The sequence below is a fragment of the Aethalodelphis obliquidens genome, unplaced genomic scaffold, assembly GCF_003676395.1.
Source record: "Aethalodelphis obliquidens isolate GAN/ISIS:26980383/991018 unplaced genomic scaffold, ASM367639v1 scaffold2, whole genome shotgun sequence".
NCBI lineage: Eukaryota > Metazoa > Chordata > Mammalia > Artiodactyla > Delphinidae > Aethalodelphis > Aethalodelphis obliquidens.
Window position 1 is genome coordinate 28887658 of NW_020837946.1, and position 16441 is coordinate 28904098.

A 16441-nucleotide genomic window follows, 5' to 3' on the forward strand; every position below is an offset into this window, starting at 1 on the left:
CTAAACATTTTTACCAAGGTCCCTCCTCCATTCCCATTTTCATCAACGGACTTGAAATCTCCAAAGATCAGCTTACAGGGACTCCCTCAGCCAGAGGTGAACCATCACCTGAGACAGATCCCAATCACTTTCCACCTCTGTCCACCAGCCAGGCTGGCTGCTGGCTGGGAGAACTGGGTTCTAGTGTTTTCCCCAGCCCGGCCTCCCCCAGGGTTAGTGAATGAAGCTGGAAAGGAACTCCCTGCCTCTGCTGCCCAGGTCCACAGTGACTTTGCATTATGCTGAGACAATGAGGGTAGTGTTTGCGGCTGGGACTCTCTCAAGCAAATGCTACTGAATACATTTGGAAGGAGCATGCTTAGTTGGACACTGCCATGCTGTAGGAACCAAAACCAACTGGAAAAGGAAGAGTGTAGAAGAGTTTAATTTCTTCAACTTCATCGTACGGGGTCTGAACTTGGACCTAGGTTCAGATTTCAGCTAAAGTCGATTTTGAATCTTGTTCAAGTTATTTCACATCTTTGGTGCCTCAGTTTCCTTATCTGTTAAAAAACAAAGCAAACATAGCATTTGTACCCAATTTACAAGTGTATTCTGAGGATGCAATTATATTATTTGTGCGAAGCAATTAGCACAGAGTTTGAAACATAATTAGTACTAGACAAATGTTAAACAAGCCTCGCTAGCTCGTAAGTGTTCCTCATATCAGTTACCCTTTCAGCTATTCAGTTTGTAGAAATTAACTAATACTTTATAGGTAGAGTCATCCTGAGGAAATGAAGAATAGAAAATGATTTAATTTTTGTTTGTTTTTGGTTTTGTTTTTTTGCGGTACGGGGGCCTCTCACTGTTGTGGTCTCTCCCGTTGCGGAGCACAGGCTCCGGACGCGCAGGCTCAGCGGCCATGGCTCACGGGCCCAGCCGCTCTGCGGCACGTGGGACCCCACCCCGGACCGGGGCGTGAACCCGTGTCCCCTGAATCAGCAGGCGGACTCTCAACCACTGCGCCACCAGGGAAGCCCAGGATTTAATTTTTTTTTTTTTTTTTGCGTTACGCGGGCCTCTCACTATTGTGGCCTCTCCCGTTGCGGAGCACAGGCTCCGGACGCGCAGGCTCAGCGGCCATGGCTCACGGGCCCAGCCGCTCCGCGGCATGTGGGATCTTCCCGGACCGGGGCACGAACCCGTGTCCCCTGCATCGGCAGGCGGACTCTCAACCACTGCGCCACCAGGGAAGCCCCTCCAGGATTTAATTTTTGACTTTGGTATTTTGTTGTTGTTGATGTTTTTTCTAAATACCACTTATTGAAGAGTGAGAATAACTGTTGCAAAATGAGAGAAGCTTTTATAAAGCCTGACAAATGTTGACTTTCCAATTCTGCTTAATCTCACGATTTGGTTCAACCAAATGTGATGTCTTGCGTGTGATGAGTTTGTCATCATTAAATAGACATTGTCAAGTGCCTGTGTAGTCACCACATATTTTTAATGTTTAGCAGCTTTGTGGTCAAAATGAGCAGATTCCATTTTGGCAGGGTGTGGAAACATCCGGTCTGTCATTCAGACATGACTCCATTTACTGCAGGAAGTGAGAGCAAACAGGAGGCATCCAGCCTGCTTGTGGGTGTCTGGGCAGATTTTTGAAGGACACTCCAGCTACTGAGACATGGAGCAAGTCCATTCTGGCTGTCAGGTGGCAGGTAATAGCCCAGCCGTTTGCCATCACTGGAAGTGTTCACACAGAGGATCATCATGTGACCCCATGAGAAGGTGGAGCCCAGCGGCAGAGAGTTCAAAGCGTTTGCACAACCTGGCAGGTGGGCAGCATCATGGATGTCTTTGGGGAGATAGCAGGGCCACAGACACTGGCTTCCCTTCCATGACAATGGTTTGAGATTGTAGAGAAAGTCTGGTATAGGTCTTGGTTTTAAAGAAACTGAATACGAGGCAAGCTAGCAAGATAAGGGCTTCAGGCTTGAATTAGGAATCAGCTGCCAGGATTGGAGAGCGGGTGGGGACCAATCCATATGCTTTGGCTGTGTTAATTAATCCCCACAATAAGCCTGTGGGTTGGGTACTATTATCATTATGCCCATTTTTCAGAGGAAGAAACTGAGGCTTGGAGAGTAACTTGCCCAAGGATGCACAGCAAGTAGCAGAGATGGGATCAACGCAGGCAGTCTGGCTCCAGTGTTCATAGTCAACCACTTCATCCAACACCCCTCAAAGCAGATGCTCCTTTAAGTGTTACAGAGTTTGAGAAGCTTGACCAGGACTGACCCTGCAGGTGAGTATCGAAGGCCCTAAGCTATGGGGTGGGTGGAACCCAGGGTGCAGGAGTTAGGCTTGGCCTGATACTATGTCCCAGCGCCCCTTGGAGAAAAGCTTCCCAGCTCTTCCCAATAAATGGCAGTTTCTGTCCCAGTCAGGAGTTTCCTGTTTCAGTTCAGACCTAGGAATTTTGGCTAGGTTCTCAGTCCTTTCTAACTCAGAAATCCTCCCAGGAAACCAGATAATTTCTGGCACTGATCTATAGAATTTAAGGCAGCTCTCAGCAGACTCAAATATCCATCTGCCATGTGGTTAGACCATAGTGGAATTCCAGAGAGAAAGGGAGCAGTATTTGTCTGCATTCCAATGTATAAATCCTTTTCTTTGAAGAAGGGGACTTGAATTTATTGAGGTCCTACTATGTACTTTACATAAGTAATTGCTTTTAATATTTACAATGAATTAATCTCCCATGGCTGCTGTACCACCAACTGGGTCACTTAGAACAAGAGAAATTCATTGTCTCACAGTTCTGGAGGCTGGAAGTCTGAAATCAAGATTATGGGAGGGCCATGCTCCCTCAGACACCTGGAGGGGAAATACCCTTCCTTGCCTCTTCCTAGCATCTGGTGGTTCTCAGCAATCCTTGACATTCCTTGGCTTGCAGATTCATTACTCCAATCCCCCATCTTCACCTGGTGTTCCTTCTATGTCCCTTCACATGTCTTCCCTCTGCACATGTCTCCCTGTGTCCAACTTTCCTCTTTTTATAAGGACATCAGTCATGTTGCATTAGAGCCCATCTTAATGATCTCATGTTAGCTTGACTACATCTGCAAAGACCCGATTTCCAAGGAAAGTCACATTTGGAAGTTCTGGAGGTTAGGAGTTTGGGGGGTACATACAATAACCCCACTAGTACCCCCTCCTCTCTTTTGCAGACAAGGAAAGTGAGGCTGAGGTTCACTCAGCTAGTAAGTGTTGGAGAACAAGAATCAAATCAAGTCTAATTCCAAGGTTGCACTCTTCCTATCCACGTCATGCTGCCTTCTCAGGATAACAAGCAGTTTACTCCTCTCCTTAAGTGACACCTTTTAAGAACCAATGTGTTTGCTTATGACACGTCTCAGTCTTGTTAGTGACCTGGAAGGTCTGGGGCCCACTCAACACTTGTTCTTCTAATGAACCTCCTATTCTTGCTGCTGAATAAATATGATGTACACCTGTGTTATCGAGGGGAGCCATAGATGAGCACCTGCTGGGTACCCCTACAGGTAGATGTGACATCCCAAGAGGTCTACACTGCTCAGCAGATGCCATACGATGTGTTTTACCCTGGAAAGATTTATTTGTGGTACAAAGAGTCAGAAACTCACAGAGATAATCCCACACTGGCACCTGATGCCTCACAACGAAGGCGACTCACTTAACCTCTCAGCCTCACCATCTGCGACCTGGAAGTAAAGATGGCCAGCTCTTTGGAGGCATCATTTGGGGCAGCTTCAGAAATGGCCTGGAAGACCGTGGCAGATGGAAATGCTATATTGACAGCAAGAACGTTAACTGAAAATAATCGGTATTTATAGAATGCCATCCTTAAGGATCCTAAATTTCTTGTGGCCGTCATTCCCAAGCCTTGGGAATTGGAAGAATTGACCTGGAATGTGGTGAAAATGTTCACTCCTCCCCCATCTTCCTTGCCGTTCTGTTTTCAGTTAGAATCACGATTTGAGTTCTCGCCGAAAACAGAACGCTGGGTCAAGGGGGAGGTTTGGGATTATTAAGGACCATCCATCTTCTGAGAGTGAATGTGCTTCTGCATCAAAGTCTCCTTTCGATTTCTTTCTTTGATAAAATGTATTCAGCAACCAGGCTCTGGGGCAGACACTCCTCTCCCTTAGTCTTCCTCCCTCAGTCAAGTTATTTAATTATATTGTTTTTACTATCCCTTACTGTCTGGCTTTTGGATACCCATGTAATTATCTGATTAGTTCCTATGTAAAATCCTTGCTTTTGGTTTTCCTTCCAATATGCTAAAGATACTTCTAGTGGCAAAGAGCTGGCGCTGGTACATTAAACAGCCCAGAATAGCGTGGAGCCAGATGAAAAAGGGTCTCATCTTACTTTATATTAGAGCTCCAGAGCTGGAGAGACTCTTTCCTGCCCATGTTGAAGGTCTGCTTGGAAGAGATCCGCACCATAGCACTATTCTGCAGCATGGGTCCCATTTACCTTTATTAATAAACAGCACAGTTACAGGTTCCAAATAAAGAGGGCAGTGCAATCCCATTATACTAATTGTTCCCTATGATGAGTAGGAAGTGTCTAATTGAACTTATTTGAGATGCCACCTTTATGTTCTCTCAGAACTTTCTACTTGCTTGGGGTTCATGCCATTCTCGGTGTCTCTGTTTGTTTAAAAGAAGACTGAGAGAGATTTGGAGCTGCCTAACTTGTGTCGGAACGTTTCTAGCCTGCGCATTTCCTGGTAATCAGCTATTTGGTCAGATACGTAGAGTTATTTGATCGGACGTTTAGTCCTCAAATGATGGTCACTGCGTGGGAACAAAGCGAAAATGATTTAATTTACACAAATGCCGTTGTTTAATCACTCATTTGCTGTAAACTTGTTTCAAAACGAATGGAATATCTCTCTAGACCAGCACGGTTCCACTGCTGCATATAAATGAATAATTAGCCAAGAGAATCTATAAATGGCATTATTTTCTACCATTCTAGTTTGCTTTCTGCTGCTGGACTTCTTTAAGGACTTGAAAATATACTTTCTGATCATAGCACTTTTCCAAGAAGTAGAGAGAATTGTTAGAGGGACCCAAATGGCTGTTTATTTGTTATCTGAGGTAGACAGAATTGAGATAATTCATGAAACACTGTCATTCTTGCAAGACCCCTATTTTATTTTATTATTTTATTTCATCTTATTTTGTTTCTGCCTTGGTCTCCATCCCTAATACCCCTAGCACTCCCATGAACACCTTTTTAAAAGAGTTTTTATATAGATTCTTCTAATTCACCTTCCATGTGTTTATTTAGTTTGTGTTTATTTGAAAGATTTTATTGTGTCATTTTTGTATGCATCTTAAAGTTGTATAAATGGTAATGTGCTATGCATCTCATTCTCTTTCTGACTTTTCATTTGAAGGAGTGTTTTGACAACTACACATTTTTCTCTGTATAAATCCAGTTCATTGCTTCTGAGTCCTACAGATTATTTCAATACCGATGCGTATACCATTTCTGATTCTTGCATAGAGCCCGTTTTACTTATTCATTTCCCTAGTGGATATCTAACAGGTACTTAGATTCTCTAGAGGGTACTTGATTGCTTTCAACTTTTTGGTACCACAAATAATGCTACAGCAATACTCTATCATCATGTTTCCTTATGGATTTCTGAGCAAGAGATTCTCTAGAGTTTATTCCCAAGAGTGGAGCTTCTGAGTTGTAAGGGTATATACACAGTTTACTTCATTAAGTACTTTCAAATTGCTATACAGAATGTTTGCACTTCACCACCAGTGAGGGTGAAATTTCCCCACATCCTTGCCAGCACTTTATAATTTTTGCCAATTTGGTAGGTAGAAAATAATATCTCATTTTTTAAATTTTGCATGTCTCTGATTACTAATGAGGATGTATATCTTCCATATACTATAGTAGCTGTTTCCACTTCCCCATCTGTCAATTGCCTGTACATGTCCATTGCCCATTTTTTTCTTTTAAATTTGCTCTCTTTTTCTTATTTGTTTGTGAAGTTTCTTATATATTCTAGATACCAATTCCACGTCTCTTTTGTAAATATCTTTTTCACAATATTTTGCTGATTTGTCAGTAATGGAAGTCTTTAATTTAGATGTGGTCATATCTACCAAATTCTTTTCCATTAACAGATTTTCATGAGCAACCTCTGTGTAAAATCTTTGTTTTTCATTCTGATATGCTAAATGTGTATGTAATAGCAAAGAGCTGGCTTTGGTACCTTAAGCAGCCCAGAATAGAGTGGTGTCAGAACAGGTCTCATCTCACTTTATATTGGAGGTCCAAAGCTTTAGACACTCTCCCCGCTGTTGCTGCATTGCTTAGAACAAAGCCACATCATAGCTTATTTAGCAGTGTGGATTCCACTTATTTTTGTAAATAAACAGCACATTTACATGTTCCAAGTAAGGATGATAGTACATTCTCTTTGTACTATTGTTCTCTATAACGAGTATGGAGATGACTAATTAGAATATTTTGCAGTGCCACCCTTGATGTTCAGTCTGAACTTTCTACTCACATATTGTTCCGTTTTGCGTTGTTTGTTTTGGTTTTGCTTTGGTTTAGTTTTTTGGAACTTAGGTGTACACTGGTGATCAATCATACTCCTCAGTTTATGGATTATTTCATTACTTGTCCATACAAAACTCCTCTTCATTTCTTTGTTTTTTTAAGAATATGTGTACTTATGTATCTATGTATAGGCATACGCACACACATAACAGCTATCTACCTATCACAGTAAATGGAATTATTGATTCCAAGAATTAAAATTTCCTACACTGGTATTATATGTCTACATCCTCGCCGTAGCCTCCTGGTGGGTGGGGCATTTTTCTTGATACTTGACTTGGGCTTGGCCATATGACTTGCTTCAGCCAATAGGATGCTGGTCCCATTGCATTAACCTGGTTAAATTCACACACTTCAGCTCCTGCTCTTCATCACAAGAAGAACATACCTTGGGTAGCCACTAGTCTAGGGAGAATGAGAAGAAACATATGGAACAGATCTGGACTCAACCTGTAGCTTTTTTTTTTTTTAATGTGTGATACGTGGGCCTCTCACTGTTGTGGCCTCTCCCGTTGCGGAGCACAGCCTCCAGACGCGCAGGCTCAGCGGCCATGGCTCACGGGCCCAGCTGCTCCGCGGCATGTGGGATCTTCCCGGACCAGGGCATGAACCCGTGTCCCCTGCCTCGGCAGGCGGACTCTCAGCCACTGCGCCACCAGGGAAGCCCCAACCTGTAGCTTTTAACCAAGTTCCCAGTCTAGATCAGCCAACCCCCAGCTGACCTGCACATGCATGAGAAATAAATGTTTGTTGTAAACCACTGAAATTCTAATATTTGTTATGCATTATTATTGCAAAAATAGCTAACTAATATGTCTTTCTTTCTTCCTCCATCCCTCCTTCCCTCCCTCTCTCCCTTCCATTTTCCCTTCCTTTCTCCCCTCCTCCCTCCCTCCCTCCCTCCCTCCCTCCCTCCCTTCCTTCCTTCCTTCCTTCTTTCCTTCCTTCCTTCCTCTATTTATGTATCCCATTTTATCCTCATACCACTACCATTTCCCTCCAGCAAGATTAATGTGTTTTATGTATATCTTTATGTATTTTTGAGTGTATATAATTTTTAACTTTTCGTAAATAATACTGTATTATACATCTTCTTCTGTTTCCAACTTTTTTCACCGAGTGTGTGAACATCTAGTCCTTTAATTCTAATTGTTATATAATACTTCATGATGTGTACCAATCACATTTTTCCTATTCTCATTCACAGTGATAAATACCCAGGGCACTCCAAATCCCTTTCGTGTCCCCTTATAGACCCAAAGAATCAATTCCTTGGGATACATGCCCAAGTGGAATTACTGGCTCATAAGGCAAATGCCTACTTAGTAAGGCTAAGTACTGATAAATTGGCACCAGCCTACCATTGCTCTAGCAGTGTATGAAGGTCCCTCTGTCCCCATAGCCTCACTGATACTTGGCATTATCCAACTTTCTCTTTTTGCCAATCTAATTGTTTTAATTTGCATTTCACTGATTACCAATGGTTTTGAGCACCTTGATGAATGCTTATTAACTTCCTGGGTTTGCTCTTCTATAAATTGCCTTGCCCACTTTATAAGAGTTATTACCTTATTGATTTTTAGGAGTTATTTGTATGTTCACAAATTTATTCTTTATTGGTTTAGATGCCACAAGTATCTTTTCCCATTTTGGTAGGTGTAGGAACTTTGTGCGTAGTGCTCTCAATTGAACTAAAATTCTTAATTTTGATGTTAAAATTTAGTTTAGATGTTTTGTTTTGACTTGTGATTTATGCTTTTGAAGTTTTGTTTAAGAAGTCATTCTCCCCTCCTACACTGTTTGTGGGAATGTAAGTTGGTGCAGCCACTGTGGAAAACAGTATGGAAGTTCCTCAGAAAACTAAAAATAGAATTGCCATATCATCCAGCAATCCACTCCTGGGCATATAAGTGGACAAAACTATAATTCAGAAAGATACACACACCCCTATGTTCATAGCAGCACTATTCACAATAGTCAAGACATGGAAGCAACCTAAATGTCCATCGACAGATGAATAGATAAAGAAGATGTGGTACATATATACAGTGTAATACTACTCAGTCATAAATAAGAATGAAATAATGCTATTTGCAGCAACATGGTTGCAACTAGAGATTATCACACTAAGTGAAGTAAGTCAGAAAGAGAAAGGCAAATACTACATGATATCACTTATATGTAGAATCTAAAATATGATACAAATGAACCTATTTATGAAACAGAAACAGAATCACGTACATAGAGAACAGATTGGTGGTTGCCAAGGGGGAGGGGGTTGGTGGAGGGATGGAGTGAGAGTTTGAGATTAGCAGATGTAAGTGTTTATAAATAGAATGGATAAATAGCAAGGTCCTACTGCATAGCACAGAGAACTATATTCAATATCCTATGATAAACCACAATGGAAAAGAATATTAAAAAATGTATATATATGTATAACTGAATTATTTTTCTCTACAGCAGCAATTAACACAATATTGTAAATCAACTATACGTCAATTTAAAAAAAATGTCATTCTCTGCCCTAAGTCACAAAGATGTTACATTACATTTTGTTATTTTAACCTAATTGTTTTATTTATCACATTAAGCTATTTTTCTTGTTTTTTCAAAGTTTTCTCAAATTATAAATGTAAGTACTGAACTTTATCAAACATTGTTTTGTATCTGAAATGATCAGGTGATTTTCTATTTTTTTCCATTAAAGTGGTGAACTGTACTTATAGACTGTCTGATCACTCATTCTTCTATTCCAAGGATAAACCTGACTTAATTATAAAATTTTTTGGTATGCTATTGGATTCAGTTATTTAAGATTATTACATCTCTGTTAATACATGAAGTTGACCTATAAATATCTTTATTATACTGTAACAAATCAGTGCTTATTCAATTAAATTCTTATTCATTTTTGGTATCAAGGATATACTAATTCCATGAAATGTGTTGGTCAGTGTTATGGGCTGAATTGTGTCTCACCAAAATTCATATTTTGAAGTTCTAACCCTCAGAACCTCTGAATATGAACTTATTTGGAGTTAGGATCTTTACAGAGGTAATTAAGTTAAAGTAAGTTCAGTAGGGTGGGCTTAATCCAATATGCCTGGTGTTCTTCTAAAAAGGGGTGATTTGGCTACTGTATACATGGAAAATGCCACATGACCAGGAAGACAGCCATCTATAAGCTATGGAGAGATGCTTGGAAGAGATTCCTCCCTCACAGCCTTCAAAAGGAACCGACCCTGCCAACACCTTGCTTTTGGACTCCCAGCCCGCAGAACTGCGAGATAGTAAGTTTCTGTCATTTAAGCCACCCAGTTTGTGGTACTTTGTTATGGCAGCACCATCAAACTAATACAGTCAGGTTTCCCTTTTTCCATTTTTGGAACACAATTTATGTAAAATGGAGATTATTCAAAACTAAGCATTGTAATCTGTTCTCATATTTTCTTTGTTGTACAAATTTTTCTCTTCCTTAGCATGAATAATTGATTTGCTTTTTACTTGCTTAGTTTTGTAGGTACTGAACACCAATTCACCCCTAAAATTTCTGCCATGATTAAGTCTCTTCTCAATACATTCAAACATATCAGATATTCTAAAATTCATTTTCTTGGAGTCATTTCTCCCAGAGCTCTCCTCTGATCTCCATCTCTAATATTAACTGGTTGCTCCCTAGCTCTGCCACATGACAGTCATCCTGGAATCTCCTCTCCCCATTAACTCAAGAATCTCTTTTGCTTCTCTCCTGATATGAAACTCTTATTTCCTGGATCCCATGTCTTTTTCTTTCTTGGTCAACTCTTTTTAGTAGATCACATACTACAGTAGTACAGGACAAATAGTGCAAAGCACATATTTTTCCTTTAATTTTAGGAAATTCTTCACCATTACTTTTCGAATATTTTCTTTTCTCCGTATGGAAGCTGATTTATCTCCATCTGTAATTCATAATTGAGGGAGCCTATTACTTCTAGTTCTATCTTCCATATTACTTAACTTCTACTTCATTCTCTCCAACTTTTATCCCTTTCTAATGACTTTTAGGATAGTCTTTGTATATAATTTTCTACCTCACTAATTCTTTCTTCAGCTATGTTTATTCACTCTGTTATTCAAGCTACTCATTGAGTTCTTGATATTTTGAACTCTGTTTTTGGCTTCACACTCCCAATAGTTTACTGGGCTGCATTACTGCCCTGAGTTTATACCACCTTGGACTTACACTGGCCTGCCTTGAGGCAGCAGCATGTGAGCAGGGATCTGACAAGACAATGTGGAGGAGAGAAATCTCTCTTTGGCCTCTGACCTAACTTCCAAGGCTGTTCTTCTTAACACTTTTGTCCTCCCAAGGGCTACTTGCAGTTAGTTATAAATAATGAAGGCTTTGTGCTCCTTTAGCTACTTAAACTCTCATGTGGCATCTCCAAGGTTGAGTTGCATTGCGGTGGTTGGGAGAAGCCAATAATCTGTGCTAACTCACTGTCTTGTCTGGACCGTTAAACCCAGATGATCATTTCTTCTTTTTTCATTCTAGGATCTTCATTAAGTAATCTTATTAAGCTTTGGGGTTTTTTTCTTTCTATGTTTTAAATGAGAGTGATATATGATTTGTTAATTGAGAGTGAATATCTGTTTTCAATTTTATAGGAATCTTGAGAATATTAAAATCATAAAATTGAGAATTATAAAATTCCTTTACTACACTGAGAAATGGTTCTAATTATGAAAATTCCCAAGAACATTGTCCTGATGTTAAAACACTGAAAAAACAGACTCTATTCTGGTTCTTGGTCTCATTTTCATGTCAGGAAAAGTGATTCTGGCCTAGGCAATGTTCCATGGGAGGCATATTAGCTATGGTGTAGGCTTCAGGAGCAGATGGACCTGGGTTTAATTCATGTACCTGCCGTTTATTCCTACATCTTAGTCATCTTTTTATCTCCAGGGCCCAGCACAACTCCTGGCACATGGTAAATCTCCAATAAATGTGTATTAAACAAAAATATTTAGCATTTCTAAGCCTCAGTTTTCTTCACTTAAAAAATGGGGATAATAACTTTCTAACATAATATTTGGCAAAGAATATGTATTCAATAAATATTTGTTTTCTTTCCTACTATCCCCTCCTTGTGGTCTCAGCCACTATATTACCCAAGTAGCTTATCTCAGTGCCCAGGGAAACCTGTGCTAACTTGTTGTTATTACCTCAATTCTTTGAACAGAGCAGGGAGGATGATTTTCTCCAGCTGTTATTCATACAATAATTTCCTAAAGAGTAAATTATGAATGACCCCAAATGACAAAATGCATCCTAAAGTCTGAATCAGGTTAAAAGATACATTAAAGCTAATGAAATACCTAATTTGGAAACAGATTTTGGAATCTACAAAGCTAAGGAATTGGCATGGTCTGATACAGAGTTCAAAATTAATTTCATTCATAAATCTCCAATGTTGCCTTTTGAAGGGACACTGATGAAAAATGTCAGATGGAAATCTAACCTAGTCTTGTTTATTTGTTAAGTGATATATTTTGTTTACTTTTAAAAAATTATTATTAATTTATTTTTGCTGTGTTGGTTCTTCGTTTCTGTGCGAGGGCTTTCTCTAGTTGTGGCAAGCGGGGGCCACTCTTCATCGCGGTGCACGGGCCTCTCACTATCGCGGCCTCTTTTGTTGCAGAGCACAGGCTCCAGACGCGCAGGCTCAGTAGTCGTGGCTCACGGGCCCTGTTGCTCCGCGGCATGTGGGAACCTCCCAGACCAGGGCTCGAACACGTGTGCCCTGCATTAGCAGGCAGATTCTCAACCACTGCGCCATCAGGGAAGCCCTTGTTTACTTTTGTTTGTTTGTTTTTTGCGGTACGCGGGCCTCTCACTGTTGTGGCCTCTCCCGTTGCGGAGCACAGGCTCCGGAAGCGCAGGCTCAGCGGCCATGGCTCACGGGCCCAGCCGCTCCTCAGCATGTGGGATCTTCCCAGACCGGGGCACGAACCTGTGTCCCCTGCATCGACAGGCGGACTCTCAACAACTGCGCCACCAGGGAAGCCCCCTTGTTTACTTTTTATAACAGAATTGGCTTGGATACAGAGCATACCGTCCAAGTTACAGAATACAAAAAGGCATATACTAGAAAATGTTTGCCTTGACTCCTTCAAGAAATTCGGTAGCTAATGAAAAGATTCCATTGTAATGTTTTTTTCTCGCCTAAATGTTTTTAAAACAATATAAGGGAGAAATGAGATCAAAGCCATAACTATTTAAAACAAGTCATCCACATCCCTGGCCCAGTTAGACCCTGGTCTTGACATCATAACTTCCAGTTGATTTTAGCATCTTGAGACCTTGTATTAAGAGTATGTAGTTACAACAAAGGGAATGGATTCTGGCCAACTTACACAAAATGGGAATTTACAAGGGGGCAGAGGGGAGTTCCACTGAGGGAGGCTCACAGAACGGAAGGCAAAACTCAGAAACTGGACTGATTAAGTGTAAGAAAAAGGAACCGAATTGCTTTAGAATTCTGCTTCAAGATTTACTTGACCATCTCCCCAGGCCCTGCTGCCAAGATGGGTGAGTGCCACTCACAAGAAACTTAGAAGAGAGGCTCTGATCGATAAATTTTTTCTTTTCTTTTCTTTCCTATCACTCTTCTAGAGGAGGGCAGAGAGGCTTCATTCACAGTCCCACCCACGATATACATTTTGGGGGAAATATACTTTCCCTAAAAGGAATTGGGTTTCTCTTACCAAAAGACAAGGGGGGTGGATTCTGAATAATCAAATAAAGAAAAATTGTCCACTGTATATCATTCCAAAATGCAATTTAAAAGAAGAATCTTTTAAATCAGAAAGCTTCTTCAGTCTATTAATGAATTTAAAATTCAAAGTCATGCCTTAAATTTAGTGTTCTCTTATTTGAATTATTGGGAATGATTTGAGAATATGCCATAGTCTTTATAGATTGGATTAAAGATGGGAATGATTTCCTCAAAGAATAATTTTGGGTGGGGAGAAAGGATAGTAGTTGTAGTGGTAAACAAGTTGACCTTCTGGGTTGCCTACTAACCCACTTTATAATCAACAGTGAGTAATTCAATTTACCCAGCCTTGCAAATCATTAAAACATAAATAAATAAAGAGGCCTGCAAAAATTCTGCCTGGCCTGCAAAATGTGCTTGGCTGTCATCCATATCGCCAATACTTCTGATCTCTATGGCTTCTCTCATGGACAGCTAAGAACATACAAGCTTTGATACACTCAAGCATACTCAAACATCTTCCCTGCATCACTTCCTGGGAACTAACTCCCCTACCAACCCACATCCAAAAAAGAACAGAAATGGGGGGAGGAGTGTGGAGGGAGGGAGGTGATTATTTTCTCATGAGGTTTCACATAATTTCTTTTCCACCCAGAGCATGTGACAGGAGGTGATTTTTGCAAATAAATTAACCTCTGTGCTCTTCAGGGTCAATAATACTTTCCCATTTTACTGGGGAATTTGAATTATTGACTGTCTTGTGTCTTCATTCCCTAGAAGGTGAATTGAAGGGAATAGGTTTTTGAAGTAGTTTTGATTTTTTTAATTGTTTATATCTTTTTAATAATTAATATTTTGCTAGTATTATTTTATTCATCTTTGACTGCTTTAAGAAATGAGATAGTAACTAAAATCACTAATCCCACTTTCTAGGGAGGCACAGAGAAGGTACACTGGGACTTTGAGAAACAAACTGGTTTCAAAATATTCATAGAACCCTCTAGCGCAAACTGGTCCAGCATGGGACATATTAAGTTCTATGTCCATATTAAGATTTACATTCCCCTGGCAGCTAATTTCTAGGACTTTAAGGGAGAGGCTATCTTCCAAACTGATCACATGCCGATTTTCTAAGACCCATTTAGACTAGTCGTGCCTTTAAAATCCAACTTAAATATTTGGAGCATACTGGAAAGGACAGGATAAATGATCAGACATCCCAGTACTTATCTGAGAGCCTAGATACCTATTTAACAACAACAACAACAAAAACATATTTTAGAATGCTATGTTTGAACTCTTTATTAAAACAGACAGCAACAATAAAGTATCTGTACAAGTTGTTGAAAAAAGACTGGTGATGCAGAATAGAAATTGGGGGGCTTGGAATTCCAGATGAAACTTCCAGCTCTGCCTCTTGCTAGCTGTGGGCAAATCTTCCGTTTCCTCGTAAAGCTTCAGTTTCCTCATTTATAAAATGAAGAAAATAGTGCAGGTTTTGCAGTGAAAATTAAATAAGGCTAATGTATTCAAAGAACTTGTGAACTCCCTGCATACAATATAAATTCAATAAATGATACCTATCAGAAAAGAGACTCCAAACCTACTATGCAAGCTAAAGTGACTTGGGATTTAATATCTATTTTATCTTTTACAGGAAGTAGATCACCAAGTTATTTTTCTCTTGGTGAAGAGTGAATGGGGTCAAAATAAATCACTGGCTCATCACTCACCCTAAGACAACTCTCTAGGAAAGGGAGGTTTTTGCCCTCTTTGCAAGGTCAGTTTCTTTTCATTTTTTCCTCCAGTTTCTCCCCACCCCAATACCCACGTCTCCTTGAGATGTTTATTTATTTCACAGCGCTTCTCTATAGGCTGTGTTTTATGCCTCTTCCCCTCCGTGTAAGAAAGAAAGCTTACTTGATATTTCTCATTCACTAAAGAAAGTGGTAAGTCAAACAGCGATAGGGTCTGAAGAGGTGACTCTCCCCCTATCAGAAGAGCCAATGGCGAATAGGCATCATGCAAACTTCAAATATAGATTATTATTATTATTGAGCGTATAGCACCTTGGCTGTTTGCCCAGCATATCCTTGCTAACTCAGGGTCACCAAAAAAAGAGTAATTCTCTGCCACAACTCAGTAAGACATGGGATCTGCATGATTAAAATGGCCTTAGTGTTTGGAATCCTGAAATAATAATGCACTCCAAATTAAATTAAAAATGGGTTAGGGCTTCCCTGGTGGCACAGTGGTTGAGAGTCCACCTGCCGATGCAGGGGACACAGGTTCGTGCCCTGGTCCGGGAAGATCCCACATGCCGCGGAGCGGCTGGGCCCGTGAGCCATGGCCACTGAGCCTGCGCGTCCAGAGCCTGTGCTCCGCAACGGGAGCGGCCACAACAGTGAGAGGCCCGCGTAATGCAAAAAAAAAAACAAAAAAAAAACCCGGTTAGATAGCTTTCAGTGAAGAACTGCTATTACCCTGTTACCTTTCTTCTTGCTCCCCTCCAAAGTCTTTATTGATTTCATTGTTGCTCAGATCTGATAACATCTGTCCTATTGTTCGGAGGAATTGAAGATGCTTACAAAGTCTTAATCAAATTAATGAATTAATGGAGGGAGTTTGGAGAAACAAAGAAAATGAGGTGATTCAAATATGTATACAAACACACATCCTTAACAGAGGTTGCTGCTGTGGTAGACACTTTTTTGATAAAACCAGAGCAGAATTCTTTGCTCAGTAGTCACTTTCTGGGTAAATGTGTTTAGTCAGGACGTGAGACCACAGGCCCTTGGACAACTCCAGCTCATTTGCCCCACAGTGATCACAGTGCCCACACAGACCATTTTGCTAATTAAATTCCCAGAAAACCTGTTCTGGATCACCCAATAATTGACTAAATTTGTATTTGGATGCCATTGCTGATGAGAATAAAGCACCACGCGATAATGCTTTCCCTTTCACCGTAATTTTATTACTTTATTGGACCACCAGGGACCTGGTACATCCCAGAGGGAATACTTTTCAATTTAATTAAACGGCAGACATTT

General features: G+C 40.4%; 1 long non-coding RNA gene across 1 annotated transcript; it reads left to right on the plus strand.

Annotated features, from left to right (window-relative positions):
* Positions 1 to 1602: 1602 nt before the first annotated feature.
* Positions 1603 to 7152, plus strand: LOC113629062 (uncharacterized). The gene is made up of 3 exons (XR_003436369.1): positions 1603 to 1817; positions 2104 to 2287; positions 3213 to 7152. It is a non-coding gene; the product is annotated as an uncharacterized LOC113629062 (long non-coding RNA).
* The last annotated feature ends 9289 nt before the right edge of the window (positions 7153 to 16441 follow it).